The sequence below is a fragment of the Euphorbia lathyris genome, chromosome 5, assembly GCF_963576675.1.
Source record: "Euphorbia lathyris chromosome 5, ddEupLath1.1, whole genome shotgun sequence".
NCBI classification, from domain to species: domain Eukaryota; kingdom Viridiplantae; phylum Streptophyta; class Magnoliopsida; order Malpighiales; family Euphorbiaceae; genus Euphorbia; species Euphorbia lathyris.
This window is the reverse complement of record NC_088914.1, coordinates 12,595,667-12,601,085: the sequence shown is the minus strand read 5'-3', so window position 1 is coordinate 12,601,085 and position 5,419 is coordinate 12,595,667. Positions and strand designations below refer to the sequence as shown.

At 37.8% G+C, this 5,419-nt stretch overlaps 1 non-coding gene across 1 annotated transcript; it reads right to left on the bottom strand.

Moving 5' to 3' along the window:
• Positions 1-4,468: 4,468 nt before the first annotated feature.
• LOC136231454 (small nucleolar RNA R71) lies at positions 4,469-4,575 on the bottom strand. The gene has a single exon (XR_010689837.1). It is a non-coding gene; the product is annotated as a small nucleolar RNA R71 (small nucleolar RNA).
• Between the last annotated feature and the right edge of the window lie 844 nt (positions 4,576-5,419).

Below are 5,419 nucleotides of genomic sequence, written 5' to 3'. Positions count from 1 at the left end.
GTAAGTGTAAAGTGATAAAAATGGGGATTTGCCCATTATTTATAGCGGTGAAAAGTGGATCTTATCGAATCCATGTGTCAGTTTTTCCTTGGGATTGTCAACCGGCAATGATCCTGGCTTTTATGGCACATTCGGCGCATACGTCATCCTAGGTGGCTATTCGCGTGCTCTAGCATTAAATGCAATAGATCTTATACTCAGCGTTTAGAATACTAAGCGTTTTATATTCTGAGTGGTCAGTTTTATACAAACGGATGATTTCTCAGTTTGAGATAACTACTCGGTGCCAATGTTTGCTCAGTATGTGATATTCATTCATTTAGCATTAATCACTCAGCATACATCTATTCACTCAGCAAATAATAAATCATTCAGTATGTTAATTCACTCAGCATGAATCTATATTAAGAGCTGGAATTTACTGAAGAGGATTTAACATACCAATGGCTTCTCTCAATATGCTGAACTGTTCATGAGCCAGTGGCTTTGTGAAGATATCTGCAAGCTGCTCATCCGTTGGGACATAGGTCAGCTTTATCTCACCCTTGAGTACATGGTCTCTAATGAAGTGATGTCTTATGCTGACATGATTCATCCTGCTGTGTTGAATTGGGTTCTTTGATAGATCAATTGCACTCTTGTTGTCGCATTTGACCTCAATTGTCTTTGTTTGAACACCATAGTCTTCAAGCTGTTGCTTAATCCATAGGACTTGAGCAACACAGTGTCCAGCAGCAATGTACTCAGCTTCAGTGGTTGACAAGGCTACTGACGCCTGCTTCTTGCTGAACCAGGATACAAGACAGCTTCCTAAGAAGTGACATCCTCCAGAGGTGCTTTTTCGTTCAAGCTTGTCTCGTCCATAGTCAGCGTCAGTGTATCCAACGAGTGTAAAACCATGAGTGTTGGGATACCATAGACATGCGTTCACTGAGCTTTGCAAATATCTAAGGATTCTTTTTACAGCTATGTAATGAGATTCCTTAGGGTTAGATTGATATCTAGCACAGTAGCATACTGAGAACTGAATGTCTGGTCTACTTGCTGTTAAGTAAAGTAGAAAACCTATCATACCTCGATACAATTTGCTGTCTACTAACTTACCATTCTCGTCAGCACCAAGGACAGTGTTAGTGCCCATAGGAGTAGATATTGGTTTGCAATTTTCAAGATCATATTTCTTCAATATCTCCTTGGCATATTTAGCTTGACTGATGAAGATGCCATTTTTCCCTTGTTTGATTTGAAGTCCAAGGAAGAAGTTGAGTTCTCCCATCATTGACATTTCAAACTCAGTCTGCATTTGCTTGCTAAATTCCTTGCACATTGACTCATTAGTAGCACCGAAAATAATATCATCCACATATATTTGAGCCAGCAGGGTATCTTTACCCTTTCTCTTAATGAATAAGGTTGTATCAGCTTTGCCTCTGACATAGTTTCTAGTCAGCAGGAAACTGGTCAGCCTCTCATACCAAGCACGTGGTGCTTGCTTGAGGCCGTACTGAGCCTTTTTGAGTTTATAAACGTGGTTTGGGAATTTAGGATCCTCAAACCCTGGAGGTTGATTAACATAAACTTCCTCGTTTATAACTCCATTAAGGAATGCACTCTTAACATCCATTTGAAATAGTTTAAAGTTCATATAACTTGCATAAGCGCACAAAATTCTAATAGCCTCTAGCCTTGCCACTGGGGCAAAGGTCTCACCATAGTCAATACCTTCTTGCTGACTGTAGCCCTGAGCTACAATCCTTGCTTTGTTCCTGACTACATTTCCTTGTTCATCCAGCTTGTTGCGGAAGACCCATCTTGTTCCAATGGTCTTCTAACTCCTTGGATGTGGCACTAACTCCCATACATCGTGTCTTCTGAATTGGTCAAGTTCCTCTTGCATTGCGCTCATCCAGAATTCATCTTCCTCAGCATCAGCGAAGTTCTTAGGTTCCTGAACTGAGACGAAGGCTACATTGCTGAGGTATCTCCTGAGTTGATTTCTTGTCATCAGGGTATTCTCAGCGGCATCAAGAATGGCACTCTCTGAGTGTCCTCTTGGTATCCTTATCTCCTTTGGTAGATTGATGTCTTATGCTGTCTGTGTTTCAACAATCTCTGCAGGTATAGATTGGTCAGTGAAAACAATTTGAGGTTCACTTTTACCTTTGGTCAGCCCTTGAGGGAATGACTCAGCGGCTGGATCTTGATCAGTGTTAAGCCCAAAATATACCTAAAATATCATTAACATTTACATCATTTTTATTACGAATTTGTGTTATTTATATCTGTTTAGATTACTTTTACTTTCGAATATCTTTCTTTCTTCCAAGGTACTTGAATATTTGGTAAAATCCAAATAGGAACGAAAAAGGATCTAAAACAGCAGAAAAACCCTACAAAAGGAGTCAAAGACGACGTAAATCGAAAGCGCCAAGTCAAGGACACGAACGAAAGCAAGAAGTAAGAAAACCTGCCGGGCCGCGACAGTGGATCCCAGACTCGCGGCCGCGACACGCGCGGTACAACCAATTCTCCCATTCGTCCGTCGCTCAAGCTCAGTGCTACGTCATTCACGGCCGCGGATTACTATCCTCGGTAAGTGCAGAAATTCACCAAGAGCATTTAACACATGCTGAAAATCCAAGAAACGCGTTCGTTCAAGTGGATAAAGACGTCCTTTCACAACGGACACGACTCTTAACCAACGGATACATCACTTCAAACACAACCCTTCAACATCTATAAATAAAGAGTTGATGTTGAGAAAAAGTGTAATGAAATGCTATAATATAGATATAGAAATCAGAGCGTAGAACTTATGTCGAAGTTCTAAGTAAAAACATTTCGAGAGTTAGAAATTAGATTCTGTACAAAACAAGATGAGGTACACATATTGTTTATAGTTTAATTACAACTCAGTAGCATTTAGACATTGTTCCAGTTTTAGTTTGCATCATGGTAGTGGCCGACCGAATCCCTATTACGAAGTTACAGCGAGAAGATTGAGTAAAGTGTTCGCCCCCGAGCCTGACAACCTCCTAGGAAACCCAAGGAAGCGGAACCGATCAAGCCCTTCACTTTCACGCCCTCGAAGAACTCGATGCTCCTTATTCTCTGTAAACTTGTATCAATTTATATTTCATCTAATAAAGTCCGTTCTATTCGACAAATCGTTATGCAACACTTATGGTAACCAATCCAATATAAGTGAGGCTGGTGTTTTCATTAATATGCACTTGAATTCAAAATCATTACAAGGAAACTTTGTTGAACACTTAGGCAAATTATCATCTCGAAAGAGTGTTAATTTGAGTAAGGACAACTATCCCGAAAGGGTTTTGTCGCGTTCAAAGCCAATTAATTAGAGGTTCCGTCATTTATTTCATCATCATAATAATACAAAGTTTAAGTTGTTTTCTTTGCTTAATACAAATGAACAAATTCATTCCTTTTTCTAATAAGTTCTAAATGTTCCTGTTTTGTAAAATTCATCCTTAAAATCAGAAGATCTTTCTAACAATCGATTTATTCTAAATATATAATCTTATTCCAGTATTTTCAAATACTCAAAGTTTTCAAATTCAATCAAATAAATTTCCTAAATTCAATTAATCCAATTTTCACTTTTTATTTACATTTTATAAATCTAACAAGTTCGAAATTAAAGATTCAAAAATAAGTTTTTCGTTAAAAAACGTATCTCTGTGGGATCGATATTTTTATTACTACAAGCGAAACCGTGCACTTGCGGAAATCGCTCAACAAGTTTTTGGCGCCGTTGCCGGGGATACGCCAAAATTTTTGACAAAATTTTTATTTTTCGCATTTTATTTTCGAATCTAGGTTTATACATTATTTTTATACAATTTTTATATTTTATTTATTTTCAGTTTTATAACATATTTGCTTTCAATTTTGTTTTGAAGGTAGTTTGGCTCGTGTTACAATTTCAAGTTGATGCGCAGTTCACGAAATTCGGGCACGCCACCAGATCCTTTTGATCCAGAAATTGAAAGAACACTTAAGAAAAACAAGGAAAACAACAAAAAAGACAAAACACCCTTAAAAACAAAAGTAGACTAGCCAGAAATTATGGCCGATCCACCGACACTTATGGATTACGCTAGGCCAGGAATGGCCGGTGTAACTAATAGTGTAGTTAGACCCCGTATAAACGCAAATCAATTTGAAATTAAGCCTGCTTTGCTTAATATGTTGCAAAACAACGTAACGTTTTACGGATTGCCTAACGAAAACCCTAATGCACATTTGACAAATTTCTTAGAAATTTTGTGACACTTTTAAAATTACTGATGTAACAGCCGAAGCAATCAAACTTCGCCTCTTTCCTTTCACTTTGAAGGATAAGGCAAAAATTTGGTTAACTTCTATGCCTGCTGCAACATTTGAAACTTGGGACCAATTAGCCCAAGCATTTTTACAAAAATATTTTCCTTTAGCAAAAACTGCAAGAGTCATCAAAGAGTTGACATCTTTTACACAAAATGATAATGAAACTCTTTATGAAGCTTGGGAACGTTTTAAAGAACTTCAACGTTTATGCCCACACCACCAATTGCCAGATGCACTTTTAATGCAGACATTCTATAATGGATTAAATCCTACGACTAGAGGTTCATTAGATGCTATGTCTGGAGGGTTATTTATGAAGAAGACGTCCGCCCAAGCAAGAGAACTTTTGGAGGAAATGGCAATCAACAGCAGTATGTGGCCCGCAGAGCGTGGACATATACCAACGGCGAAACCATCATCCTCATGTACATCATCGGTTAAAGGTATAATGAATCTTGATCCTGTAGCAATGTTACAAGCCCAATTTTTTGCCTTATCGCACAAAATTGATAAATTTATGGCACCATGCGATCCTAATGATCCGATCCAGAGAGACATTGACTACGAAGGTATGAATGAGATAGAACAGGTAAATTTTGTCCAAGGACAAAACCAAACTACTAATCCTTATTCTAATACTTATAATCCTGGATGGAGAAATCATCCTAACTTTAACTGGAAAGATGGTAATAATAATAATAATGCAAATGCTAATCAATATCGTATAAACAATTATCAAAATCAAACAAGAGATACGATTAGCACTTTATCTTTAAAAATCGACAAATTTATAGATGCTATGAATGGAAAGGTAAGTAATCAAGACGATGGTTTTAAACGGATCGAAAATAAATTCGATCAGCTTATCAAAAACCAATCATCTAGCATCCATAATTTGGAGATTCAAATTGGACAGCTTGCTAAATCAATTCCATCCCACAAAGAGGGAAGTCTTCCCAGCCAAACGGAAGAAAATCCGAAAGAGCATGTTAAGGCTATCACTCTTCGTTCGGGGAAAAACTATTTAGGTCCGGAAATGCCCGGAAATTCAACTTTACTTGGAAATGAT